This window comes from Varroa jacobsoni, unplaced genomic scaffold (assembly GCF_002532875.2).
Source record: "Varroa jacobsoni isolate VJ856 unplaced genomic scaffold, vjacob_1.0 contig01055, whole genome shotgun sequence".
NCBI lineage: Eukaryota > Metazoa > Arthropoda > Arachnida > Mesostigmata > Varroidae > Varroa > Varroa jacobsoni.
This window is the reverse complement of record NW_019214575.1, coordinates 26853-41533: the sequence shown is the minus strand read 5'-3', so window position 1 is coordinate 41533 and position 14681 is coordinate 26853. Positions and strand designations below refer to the sequence as shown.

Sequence of the window (14681 nt, the reverse complement as noted above, 5' to 3'; positions counted from 1 at the left end):
GTTTGTATGAACCACTTAGCGGACATCTTAGCTGTCTCTTTGAACGCGAACGCCAGCCATTCCAGATACAGCATCTATATGATGGAAGCAGATTTCGAGTTTGTTATTGGACAGCCCCACTGATACGACGTGCCGGTGGGCGCGGGTCCTAATCCATCTAGCTATTACAAAGCTTCCTTTATTTTCGCATTTTGTTAGCCCATTATTCCGCCATGTACTCTCCCATGTACAAATGCACTTTTGCCATTTTGTGTTCATTGTTCAACGTCACTATATTTACATCATGCATATCCATACTAGCTGGTGCGTCCATATAACATTTGCTAATGTTATATGGGCCTAGAAGTCTTGATAGCTATAGTATCCCAACGTTACGTCCGGGCAAGTACCAGTGTCCCTTACCCGGGGTAGCTTGATAAATTACAGTGTCGCTAGGCCCTCTTAGCTAACAATCATATATGCGTCAATAGTAGAGTTTCTACAACTGCGGAGTGGAAACATCTGTTCTATCAGATACATTTTCCGTGGGAAACTTAAATACCCCGATGATATTTAGTCATTACCTTGTTGGATACTGAACACTATATGAAACCAGTAATGGCCAGCTTCTCAGCGCGGCCGTCTTCGAAGGTGCGCCATATGTGGCTTTAAAAACGGTATCAGGACGAGGTAGCTGTGGCAAAGTGCCTTCCGAGGTGGTCACCCCCATTTTTTTACGACTGGTAGCGTTGTTGATGCCTATTTCGGCAGTTATGTTTATGATTCAGAGAGAGTTCTTCTAGGTAGGTCAAGGTTTCTCAGTATTACGATGTACCTCCATGGCTGGACGTACTTCCATGTTTATAGATCGTCAGCTTTAGACTATGTAACGATTTGCGATAATATAAAAACAAAGTTCGGGTTTGCTACTATTGTATTTTGGCCTTTGAGGAGGATTCAATATTGACGTACTATACCCATACGGTTAACCATTTAATTTTTTTTTACGCGATTGAGATACGTATTGTATGACCAAATGTACTGGTCCCCTCCCATTTAGTATAACCGCAGTCTAACCAGATGATTTCTCTATAACTAGACGCCTTTGAGACTATTAATTTTTACGTTTTAATTGAATTTCTATTCAAAATAAGCAAATGTCAGCTCTTCTCGGTAGAAATTGGAGAGGCTGATTAGTTTTCAGTCTCTGCCCTTCCCTTTAGCGACAGTAAAAATGACACTGAATTTGTAAAAGCCCTGCGATACGGGCTTAAGTATTGGTAGTGGTCGTCATAACACGACAAAGGCCATGATAAGGGCGATAAACAAAAAAGCAAGTTGTAACGCACGTTGTTATTAAACATGCTCTTCTGTTAGATGCAAACAAAATGCATCATCAGGCTTAAAAAACAAGATAACACTTATAATGACATACATTTCTACAGTAATACAAATGATAGCATACTCTTAAGTGTATCACGACGTATGCGCAATGGTCCCGACCGATTTGAGATCGGTTATCTATAACGCTACAACATAGCTGACGGCATAATAGTACAATAGTTCTCAGTTAATATTTCTCCTTATATCGTTTATAAGCTGAGATCACGCAAGTGTACAGATGCATTATTTAATAGACCACCTTTACTGTGGCCAAATGCGATGTTTTTGAACACAGATAAACTTAGCACAATCTACAACACGCCGGTGCTCATCGAGGTTGCCTCAAGACGCTAACTGATGCTCTCTGACCAGCAAATCATCTCTCAAATACTGTGACTGCTTCCCAAAGCTCCAAAAAGGGAGAAATAGGACAGACAGGAAGGCTTTACCTAGTCGTACAATAACCATTCCCGGGACTGTTATCCTGTTTAGATTGATCCCATACGTCTATCGACTATTGATATTTGTTTTGAACAAACGTATCGGTATATGCACACGTTCGGATACCGAGATTTCAAGCTCCTGCGTATGACTTTACTACGTGATGCGCTCTAGAGAAAATTAAGTTAAGAAATATTCTTAAATAAAAAAATGTTACATAATTGAAATTGAACTAATGCTCCACTTTCTAGTTTTTTCATTGAAGGCCGAAAGGCGATAATTGAATCTTTCAAATGCTACTTAATAAGCAATTGATCAGTTAAGTAAATTGCATGGACATTTAAAAAACAATGCATTACCTAATGAAGCCCATAGAGACAATGAATGAATAAGGCCGGTGTTCAAGTTACTGACTACGATAGGCTCGGTCGAACAACAAGAGTCTGTAGACTACAAACGATCCAATCACGAATTGGTCCTGTTACGTGGTAAATATCCTGGAATGACGTTTCGTTGCATTTTGCTACCCTACAACTGATAAATTGAAGACTGATTCAATAACTAACATACATACATTGTGTATAATATATGTGCGAGTCACTGCCATCCTTTCGTTTTTAGGTAGAACGTGGAGTCCAATGTTTCATCTTTTAATAATATATGTCTAAAGAAGTAAACAAATATTTGGCCTCGGAGATGGGGAAGCAATAGCGAAACGCTTGCGTCTCTCGCTCTCTCCATCTCTCTCTCTCTCTCTCTCTCTCTCTCTCTCCCTCTCTAGGGTGCCCTTCGGTCTTATATCGAAAGAGAAAGATTTATAAGGACACCCAAAAAATTAATTAATTAATTAAAATGAGCTAATTCTATAATACAAAAATATACGAACGTTCATATCGAGACAACTACTTAATACTGGTATAACTTCGAATCAGTAAAGCGTGTAACACTAATCGAGCAATATGTTCTAATTCGCGATATTGCTTTTCGGTTGATTTAATTATCTAATGATGATTAATTCTCATAAAAAATGAAGAAGATTGTCTCTTTTGTCTATGTAACCTTGTTCATGGCTACTTTTTCAGTAAAATCTTCCAGAAGATATTGCTGTATAAACAAGTTTCTATCAACACCCACAAGCGTCACTGACTGAGTGTAACAAACATATAATGGGACTTTTAACTAACTTCAGATTCTGATCGTGACGTGCGTACTTATACCCAGTCTCTCTCTCATAGGAAGTGGCTCCAAAATCGTGCGCTATGGATTATAAATTAAATCGTTTCCAAAAACTACTCTAAATACTGTCGGTATAATCTACGATAATATCACGCCCATGTACGATCTTACTCAGGTTCTTATAGGCGCTGATTGAAACCCCAATGGCCTTAGCAGCAAAAAAACAGCAGTCCGCTCCGCAAACATCTAGCTCTGACAAGGCAAACATTAAACTGAATATATGCACATGTTTAATTCAGGACGTACACCTTTCATCGATGATTGAAAATATTTGGGTTAAAATGCAAATACAAAGAGGTCTTATACGCAGCGACCCCAACAGTGATTCGAGAGCAACCCATTAAATTCACGTTGAAACACCATAATTGCATAATGTTAGACCGTGATAGGGAACAAAAATGGACGAATTTCTTGAGCTAGAGGTTCCATCCAAGCTGAAGTTTTTCTCACGTAGCTTATCTAGTCGTTTCTAGGTGTCTAGGTTTTTTTTTAGCTGAAGCTTTTTGACCTGTTGTAGACTTTTTTCTTGTTTCGATATAACATTTTTTAACGTAATTGCTCCAACCAAAAATATCGGGGAACTCTACGACGTTCGTACATGAGCAGTATTTCGATAACACTTCGGTGCTATATTTTTGGGCGATAGAACATCTACGAATACATATTATATGTCGCCATAGATGCACAACTAGCGACTATCTGGAGCAATTTGCAATTCGAAGGGAGTAACATTTGATCAATGGCCTATTCAATTGAGCAAAACAGAATGAAGCCTCAGCCTAATGCTGCCTGATAGCTGGAAATCCTTTAGAACTAATTTTCATTTCAGACGCTTCGTATAAGTCAAACCCATGGCCCAGTTAACGCAGTGGCTAAAAGCCACGCGAATCATGGCCGCCAACAGGGCGTCCTTGATTCACAGAAGCTATGGCCTTATAGAAACTATGCACAAGCTAGCTCTTTAATAGATCTCATCTTCAATATGTTCTTTAATTCTGTAGAACGCGTTTGTGATATATTTATGATTACAAAACTGAATACATTAAAGCTACTTCGTTCAGTTGTGGTGATCATGCAGCCTGCCGCATTTACGTCGCCTTCACGTGTTCAAACATACTTCACATCGAAGTAATAATAGGAAGAACTTTTTAACAAGTTATTATACTTTATTTATTCACTCATTATCTCTAATGACGAACTTTTTAGACTAAGCCAACAATGTAGCTTGGGCTGAAACGAAGCACACTTTTTGCCGTATCGACATTGTCAGGGCATGTTTAGAATCTGCTGTTAGTGATGTCTGGCAGACAATTTCTGCCATAACATTGCCTGTTAAAGGTGGCACATCCAGTCAAACCTTTGTGCTGTCAGGCTCAGTCATCCAGTCGAACCTTGTAGACCAGTTGGGACTCAAAGCACCTTAGACCGATATAGTTGTTTCGTGGTGCGTGTGTTCTACAAAACTCTACAAAAAAATTATACAAAAGAACATCGGATGCGTTAAATGCTACGCGCAGCTAATAGGACCGGCCTACATGGCACTGTGTTTTTTTTTACTGTGCAAAGGCCAAGAAAAGGGAAGAGAAGGACCGGTTACCTTTTTTTCCTTTGGTTTCTGAAAGGGCTCGTACGGTTCGGTGCGGCCGCTTGGTTCTTTCCTTCTTTACCCTGTCTCGGTGTTCAAAAATATATCTAAATGTATGTATATGTATGTCCGGTTGAGGTGTTCCGTACCCAAGATTGCGCATCGGCCGCGTTGGCCTGTCATTTTGACGCTACGTGCTTCATCACGCGTTCCTCTCCAGTCAACAAATGAATCTGAATTGATTCGTTCACTTCCTCACTGGCACGTGAAGCTTGACGCTTCAAAAATACGTGAATGTTGAGAGGACTACCGAACTAAAACCATTGATACCAGCAAGGGAAAAGGCAATAAATTCTAAATGTTTCTTTTTCATTTTTGTCGAACTCGGCTGTCCTCAACAAACATTGGCCAAACGGACGATCGACAGATCTTCTTTCCGTCCTCGGAGTAGTTGTTGTTGTTGCTGCTGCTGTCACTGAGGCTAAGGGAATGCGGGAATGAGGTTGTTACATCAACAGCAAACGAGTTGATACTTCCAGTAATCTTTTGCGCTTGACAGTTGTGACGGATCAATAATTGGTTTATGAAAAGCATGTCGCCATATTTCGGCTAGCTTAAATTAATTTTACATTGCTATTGAAACTATAGAGATAAATATAGTGGGCAGCGATTTGCAGACTGCATGGTAAAATTTTGGAGGTATAAAATCATGACGAGAGCCCACTATAATAGCACGTTTGCGAAGCGTTTTATTCAGTGAGACTAAGCGGTCCTAGTGCTAGCATTGACCTACCCACCATACGACTTGAAAAGATCCTCTAAATAATACTAATAATAATATTGCTAGATTTGCCAGGGTGTCTCAAGAAGGGATCTGAATTGAAGTTTCACGTAAGATCGAGAATTCATCGCCATTGGATCTACTCATTGACAGTGATATGAAATCACTTGAGCATCAGCTTGCTATGGTGGCCATTGATATCAGCGTATAGCTGGAGGTTCGCTTTTGTCAGTCTGGCGTCAAAGCGATCCTATTTTACATCTAGGGAAAAAGTGCTCCAGGGAAAAGCATAACGTCGGCATATAATCGGGTCCCAAACCCCTACTTACAATGACAACAAATACCAACCCATCGACCTATCCTAGAAAATTATTTCTTGCTAGGAAATACTAGGTCAACGTCATGAATTCGAAGTCGAGGGATTGCTCATCACAGAACCTAACCAACCTGGACTAATCTGCCATAGCATGGTAGCGAAAGCGTCTGGACAACTTGCGTCGACGGTTAGCACCGAGCCGATCGCCGACTAGCCACAATTTGAGGCGAGCTCGATACGAAGGGAAGCGCTCAAATCACCCTCTCTCAACGCTGATTTATCTAGCCACCCATAATATTCCGTTATCTTGCACAGATTGTTTGCAAGCGTTTCTAGATTAACACATTTATGTACAGCGAATAGCTTCGAATCGTTTACTAAACGGCACGAATGTTTTCTTTGAAGAATATCTAAATTGTCCTGTCATTTGACAAAATGGCTAACACTCCTTGGCGTGCGGCAGACAGCCGTTGCTTTGACCTAATAATAACACGAGAATATTTATCGTGTATGCGCTAAGAAATATGTGTGTATGAAAAATTCAAAAACTCCTGCTCAACGTAACCCGAACGCATGTCGCTGTTGACCATGTTCGGTAGGAAGGATCGCAGCGTATGTTAATTTTCTGTTCATTGCCGTTGGAGATGAGTACTTCACAGCCACTAACCATACGCTATATCATCTTAGATCCATTACAGAACGTAGGAAAAAAATTGTGTACATTTAAGTACTAGTCAATATGAGCGATTCATTTTCGCATATTTGGGGACGGACGATATTATTTGTGTCCCATTTGATTAGAGCTGATGTATTTCAATTTTGTCATATGCCCCGAGAGAGCTACGAATTATAGATTCTGTACTTTTTACAAATGCCAGAAACACGTATGTCCATGTTGCGTTTGTTTGTGCTAATTGTACCTATCTACTAATGGTGCTAGATAAAAGTCTAAGCTGCAACGATAAAAATTATTACCACTACAAGATATAGTCCTGAACCTAGCTTCGGGACAATTTATCTCCACGTGTGTTTACGTCTCGACGAGATGGCTTTTGTAGTATTACGCAAGTCCGTTAAAATTACGAGCAAGAATTTAGCGCATTTTTTTGGGCGATGAGTGCCGGAGTGGTTGTTAGTTACTCGAAAAGATACCGGTTACGTCCAGGTAATTTTCAACCTAACGCTCCTTTTTGTAAACGTAAATCTTTGTGAAAACGTTATCTTATAGCTAAATGAATTGCTGACCGACGAAACATTTAAGGTATCCCTAGGAATAGCTTTAGATTATTAGATAGGCCTAACAAGATCATCGTTTTAGCATAAACTCACACAGCAGGTACTACATCTAATAGTAACTGCCACTTCACATCTGCGGCAAGAAGCTGTCGACACCCGTAAAGCTGCTTGTAGTTATCGCTTCATAATGTCTTTCCGTGTCAAACCCCCAAAACATATTTCTACAAGTAGACAAAAAATTTGCCAAGCTTTTCCTATGAATCTTCCGTTGCTGCAGGCTGGTACGTGCCTTCTGCAACTTATACGTTGATAATTTTACAATGAGACACATTATAATCAGTGTCTTCCACGCACTCGCGCTATGCTCATTGCCTCGGATTCACATTATATATAATGGCTTTTCTATGCTAGGTAGCAGTTAGACTTTATATAAAAGCGGATCATCTCTAAATGCTCACTTCCGCCTTCGCATTACACAGGTGCAATGCAAACAAACCTTATGGCCACCTGATGGAAGATTTTGGGCTCACTTTAAGATGAGCAAAAATACTCATAACAGAATGCCTCACATATATGCTTTGTCTATGGCCACAATTTCAGTTTGATGTGAGTCTTCCATATGGCGGATACCTAAACACGTTTCAAATAACAAGGCGCCCGAACAAAGCTCCATTAGGCAGAGTTGTCCGGCCCGGAAAAACATAATATTGATAGGAGTGACGACAGCAAATAATAACGTCGACATACACGAGGGTCGAGACATTTAAAATGAAAATAATAATTCCATTAACGACAATAACGATACCGAACCATTTTCTTTAGTTACATATTTGACAGAAAGGCGTTGAATGATAGATTGGTAGATGATCAGCTATTCGTCCCCTTTCCGAGCATGAGTCTCGAAATTTGAATTCTGCGGACAGTGTATAGAGGACTTCTGTTTTCGTAGCTATACAAGTTCATCTGAATATCGCTAGCCAGACACGAAGCGGGCTTCTGTTTGTGCCTGCTTAGCGAATTTTTTGCGAAACAACTCAATTTGACATTATCGGGACATACTCAGATTTTCAGGCTAATATAAATTGTACTTGAGTGGCGACCCACCCCAAGCATTTAGCTGCAGTAAAATTGTTTTAGAGAGTACATGTTTATGTGCCTATGTGCGTTTCTGGGCGTGTGCGGTGAACCTCATGGCATCGCGGCCCCGACCTGTCATCAACTGTGATTAATTGGCGTCAACTGAGTGTTTCTTTCATTTTAATTAGAATTCACCTTTGCCCTTGTGGCACTTATTGCCTTGGTTGCCATCGAGGCCCAGCTCTAGTACAGTGGCATCCCTAGCTGAGGAGGAGACACCTGGTGTGGAATCACTCACCTCTACTCTGGATGGGGTGACTACAATGTTCTCGAATACGTCTACCGTAAGTGGCACAGCTACGTATCTTTCAATCTAAAAAAAGCGTTGGAGCGTGTACAGAGATAGTGTCATTCTGACGTATAGATGTCGTCCCGTGACGCTTGAGCTTGGCCGAAACCAATTTTTGTCCAATAAAAATAAAGCTCTACGCGTTTACGTTAGAACTGAGAATACGATGGTAATGAGCCATCGAATTAGGCGAAATTGACGTTTAGCTTACGCGACATGTGAAGGCGCAGCCTTTTGAAGTTTGGATACTAAATATCGAATCAGCTGTTATTCGTTTGCCCCCACATAGATCTTCACGTTCCAGAAAATCGAAAAATGCAATTTCAGAAAAATCCTTAAAGCTATATGGTTTCTTCTGCGGACATATCAAGGCGAAGGAAAACATGACAATGATTGAAAGCTAAAAATAGTGCTTGTAGAAAACGCATCGCATTCAATAGGGAATAATCGTTTATAACAGTGTCGTTGAGAGCCGTACCGCTGTGAGCTTCTAGTTTGGCCAAAAAGATCGAACCACAACTGAACGATGTCCAACGCGCTGATAAGCAAGGCACCTTCTTCTTTGAAGTAAAGAAAAAACATGATTTGCACTTTTCAGCATTGAAATGTCTGGGAGATCTCTGGAACAGCCAGGTAACAAAGCCATTTGTAGGGGCCTGCAGGGCATATGATGGGTTACTAATGTCTATACAACTGTTAGTATAAGAACGCTCTTGAACAATGCTGAGATTGCAACGACGTGCAGGGACATTTCAAGCCAACCGTCCCGAAGCCATCGGACTGGTTTGTTTTTAGTATGACCTCAGTGGTCGCTGCTGCGGGCTGAAAGGTTTGTACTTATTTATGGACGCTGGTTCGAACTGAGGTATGACACTACGGTGGACACTGATAATGCCATCCAGCTCCAACTTGAGGCATTACTAAAAATATACAACGTAAATGGCCAGTAGTTGCTAGCTCACGAAACAGATCATCAAAATTTGATGGCGCTGGGCGTTTATGATTTTTTTTTGCTTAAAGATGAATAGCGGATGACACTATCGCTACAAGTCTAATGCCTCAATTCCCTTCCCTTTAGTTAATTACCTCAAGTTTATTAGATCTATATCTGGGAAATTCACTATTCAAAATTCCGTGTTTTACAATCAGCCGGCATCGAAACGATTTTTTTTATTTTTCTGCAGTTAATGAGCTGTTTGCATATCGTTTCTAGTTGTCTACGGCACTTCCGGCAGTTTCTATCGTCTCTGCCGAGATGAATGCTAATGAAAATTTCAGCACGCTTCGTGCCACTGCTGAAACATCCTGATCCTTTTACGTGGTTGATTTCGTCCAAGTACTGAGACGTTGTCAATGACGATTTACTTTCAGCTACACCGGAGGAGTTTCGGGAAATGTGAGCAAGATCAAAGAATGAAACCCCGGAAAGGGAATGCTACATATTATAAAATACTATTTGCTAGCGTGCGTCCAAGGCGTAATTTCCGTGAAATATTGTTGACGCGATCTTCGCACGTATATATATAATCGACGAAACGAACACTATACGACACAAGTCGAGAGCTAGCAGCACCAGCATAACACACCCATTAGCCACCATGTTCAAGGTGTTTTCTGTGAGTACGAAATCTTTTTCAGTTCAGACATCGTGTATGACTGCGTTTATGGGTTTAGCAACGTTTAGGGTACCCTCAGACTGGCCAATGGTTTCTTGATGATGACTGTTGATTTTAGGGTAGCCAATGATAAAATCACAGATGTTGCTTTCATGTTTCTTACACACAGTGCGTACAGCAAACAGATTTAAAGGGTCTCACTTGAAAACAGAAATGTATTAGCTTCAATCCCACAAGAGTTAATTTTTTGCGTTTGCTACATATCTGTATTCGTTACAGCTTTTTGCGTTCGCCCTCGTGGCGTGCGTCGTCGTGCTTGCTATAGTGACGCCATCGCTTGGTCAGGTCTATTACGCCAGCTATCCGTACGCCTACACCTACGGTTACCCCTATGCAGCTTATGGAGCATACGCTTATGCCCCATACGGCGCATATGGATACTATGCTGGTTACCCATACCTGCTTAAAAAGTAAACATCAAATTGGTAGTTTGCCTCTTTGCACAATGATGCTTACGAACCGGAAAATGACTTTATAAATAAACTTGTTATTAATTTTAACATGTTTTTTTTTCTTCATAGAGAACGTACTGAGCGTTAGAAGGGGTTTTCAAAATCATTTATCTTTAATTGACGATTATGTACAAGCATATAAGCTTAGTACAAAACATTTAGAACAATTAATGAATTTCCTATATAAGCGTCAGTTAGAAAAAACTTAATACTTATTTCCAGCATATCCAAGCCGTGTTTATTCATAATTCATTGCTCTCTTCAGGTCTTCAAGTCTTCAAGTCAAAGGGTTTGTCTTCTGGAAGAGAGGGTCTAGAGCCTGCAGTGTTGGAACAACCATTATCTCAATACCTTGACAATTGCCATATATATAATTACTAAATGTATTGCACCTGGTGCGGTACGACTTGGTGTTTAAAGTACATCCTTATTTTTATAAGTATATAATAATAATTTTATAGGTATAGCGGTATTGCGTTTTTCGTAAATGCACAACATAACTCCCAGCGCCAACAGCGTCGTTCATAGCAGCCACTGGTTACGCACAACGCGAATTTGGCAAGCTCCAATAGCAGCAGGAAATCTATTCTAGCTACCTTTCGTTATCTCGCAAAGTAAGCGTGTGAGTAAACATACGTCGGGTAAAAATAGGCGTATCCTAGTGACGGGTACAAATAGGCGAGTCCTCTGTTCGAACCCGTGTAAGGATAGCCGAAAACGTAGAAATACGGGATGGCATTCGGGTACGCATATGGATACGCTGAATAGAAGATTTGGCCAGATATCGGCCTTGCCGTCATGGCAAGCACAGCGAACATACACAGCTGCAACAAGCAAACAAATTTAGTTGATTTTCAAGCTAAGATGCAATGAGACATTGTGAAGATCCAGAAGATCGAAGTTCTAGTGTGACTGTTTGAATTCTGAAAGTTGAATAACTGCCCCGGATCGCACAAACCAATCAGCTTTATGTCGGTTTCGTTCGTTGTAGAAGGCATGAGCCAAGCTCCGAGCAGACGAATTCGTTTTCTCAACGCGTCTGTCAAAAATGTAGTTGTAAACACCATGCACAGTTATAGAATTTGAGTGTTCCTTCTCTATTTGATGCAACGTAGTGGCCTTAAAACCGCCCCTTAGCTATGCACCTAACCAAGTAGCCTATAGCCATAATTGCAACGGCACCTTAAATCACAAAGGTTAAATATATTGTATTTAACAAGTTCCGCCTAGAGGAAAAAAATGGACATTTTTATTACCGTACAAAGAAAAATCGTTATTAAGTTACTCACCGAAAGTTTGAACATTTTTATTTAATATCTAAAAGCTAATCGCATTTCAAGCTCAAGTATTGTGTATCCGTTGAAGTATGCACCGTTGTCTACTTCAGCAAAGCCTTCTCGATAACGGATGCTTTTTTTCCTATATGTTTAGTCGTGAAGGGCTTACTTGCGTGTATCACAACACCGTTGGACAAACGCCATTATACCACCCGTACGGCTCAGATTCTCTTGCCATCTTGTGTCAGTCGTAGAAAACATCCTTACTCGTTATAGCACGTCTTTCTTCCTATTAGTCGATATATGTATGTCTACGAATAAAACGACAAGATAGTCCTATTGTTACCGAAAACATAATCCTCTTGCAATAAGGGAAGACTTCCGGGACAAAGGTTACTGTTGAAGAGAGTATTCGACAGGGTTTCACGGTGAAAGCCAGCCTGGTCCGTACGACAATATTGCTGCGCTGCGCCTAAATGAAAAATCTATACAAGAAGATGGGAAAGAGGCAATTGCTTAATCAACTCCGTTTCCAAGGGAGCCACAAGGCCAAATTTCGTGATGGCCACGCATATACAGTGGTTTAGAATACGCCGAATCGGCACATATTAAGACTCGGTGCTAATTCGTAATGCTATATTAAAAACAAAACAGTTATTAATTAAACCTAGAATTAAACAGTACAGATCTAATCAAGGTACAGTTCATCATGGTAAAACGATTGCATGCCGGCTATCGCCTGAAGAGTTCCAACTTCAAAAGCCACCTATCACTTAAGCCTATCCCTCGAGCTGTGCAGAAAAATAATGTTAATAACCTTAATAATTTTTATTCTAAAAAAAAACACGTATTCAAGTACATTGTCAGACTGCATAGCACAGGGACAGAAGACAACATCTGTAATTCGTAAACGGTTGAATTAATCTTTCGTATTTTTACAAACATTTCCGGAACGTTTTTTTCCAGAAAAACCACCTACGGAAGAATGACGTTCTGCCTTTACATCTCAGTGACTCGATCTCATGATTTGAGCTAATCTGGAAAATAGACGCATTTGTTCATATTTAGTTGTTTTGAAGCGTCGAATACGGCACCGATGTTGTGCCTTCCATAGCAGACGTCCTCGCATCGATACAACGAACATCTACTTTCCATTTCTTGAACAAGTAGGAATAATTGACATAATAGCCGCATGGTCCATACAGGGTACATGGTCTAAACAGATTGAAACCGCAGCTTCCAACAACGCGTACGGACAGCCGAATCCAAAGCTATAGAAGGAACCGCCGTGATAAAACTGACCGGAAAAAAGCATTAGTGGGACCGCAGACTCTTGAACACATAAAAGAACCTCTGTAACGTTAATGCTCGTATATAATGCATCCGCTTCATAGCGTGGAATCGTTTTCAGTCATCTTGATAAAACCCTACGCAACTAGCGAATCGGCTTGAAAATAAAGCCCAGTCTCATTAAACTTAGGTTATATAAAAATAAATTAATTAATAATTATAATAAAGCGATACCGCAGGGGCGTATGAAATATACAAATTTTATTAAAGCACATTGTACGCCTTCCTCTATAATAGGAGAGAATTGACTAAAGGCATATCGAGGTGCTAATATACAGGACGGACCCATCACCAAACTTTGTCAATTGGGGCATTAAGTTTTACAAATTGGTCACAGTTATTCTTAACTGCTAACGGCGACTGCACTATAGTTCAATCACAGTCGTTCAGCTTTTGTGAACTTTTGTTCATATTTTACTCTGTAGACGCCTTATATTATCACCAAATTATTCAGCTATCTCACGCTTGGCGAGATCACTGAAGAACGGAAAAATCATAAAGTGAAGGCTTTATAATTCTAAACCGCGACCTAAAGGAAATTTGACATATAATTATAACTTAAGCCACGTTCGGGTGAAAAGAGATGAATAGTTTATGAGGAAAGATTATCTTTAACAAACGCGCTCGTGCATTTTGGTCCAACAAATTTCCAACGGCGTACTTCATTCTTCGAATGGATGTAAAAGCATAAAAGTAGATCCATTTCAAGCACGCCCAAATAAAAATATTCAGTATCCAATTTATAAGACTATATTAGCCTTATTGTTGATACACTCTCAAAGCTGTCTGGAATCGGATGCTCTAGTTCATAGTCATGTATCACCTAAGCACAACTAATCTGTTTTGTATCGGATTTTTGCTTTTCGTCATTACTTAACACCTAACAACAAAAAAAAAAGTTTGCTCCTGTTTTTAGCGAAGCGAACGTATCTCTTAATATCTTTGTGTTTACATTAATGTTTTGATAATTATTTTAAATAAGAATACAGGCCGACACAGCATATTCAATGGACTCTCTAAGTGTGGCACCCATTTGTATTTGTTAGTAGGTAGCTCGAAAAACTCGTGACGCTCAAAAATCTAGCAGACAGAAATTAATAACTTGTCTAAGGTTTTTTCGGAATTAGAAAGCAGTAAAAGGATGAAACTCGTGACACTGCAGTGTACACGAAGTGTAATATACGCTTCGGATACTATTAAATTAATCGTCTCTATGACGAGTAAACTAGAAGGTCTTGATCAACGTTTTTGTGTGTCTGAAATCCGGACAAAGCGTGACAGTTTAGGTTAATCATCAACATAATACCATTGTCCATGTAACATCAACATTACTATTGTAATCCAAGGTTTCCTCTGAAGTAATACAATCGTGTGATAAGCCAGTTAGGTATATGCTATAATAGCCGAGTGGCGAAATTAGCACTGGCAAGAGGTAGCAAGCCATAATAGAGCACAGGTTCAGAAACTTTGCTGAGAAAAGGGGTCTTTGATCAGAAAACCATTGTGGCTTCCAGAAACACAGATCAGTCCTGACGGCAATTAA

General features: G+C 40.1%; 2 long non-coding RNA genes across 3 annotated transcripts; one reads left to right on the top strand and one right to left on the bottom strand.

Annotated features, from left to right (window-relative positions):
- The first annotated feature begins 6318 nt into the window (after nt 1–6318).
- LOC111271804 (uncharacterized) lies at nt 6319–10559 on the top strand. Of its 2 annotated transcripts, XR_002687115.1 has the most exons (4): nt 6319–6333; nt 8223–8378; nt 9755–9999; nt 10279–10559. It is a non-coding gene; the product is annotated as an uncharacterized LOC111271804 (long non-coding RNA). The 2 variants fall into 2 exon arrangements; XR_002687117.2 differs by lacking the exons at nt 6319–6333; nt 8223–8378 and having other exon boundaries at nt 9845–9999.
- On the bottom strand, nt 10279–12782 carry LOC111271806 (uncharacterized). The gene is made up of 3 exons (XR_002687119.2): nt 12768–12782; nt 11801–12273; nt 10279–11335 (listed from the first exon to the last, which is right to left on the bottom strand). It is a non-coding gene; the product is annotated as an uncharacterized LOC111271806 (long non-coding RNA).
- Between the last annotated feature and the right edge of the window lie 1899 nt (nt 12783–14681).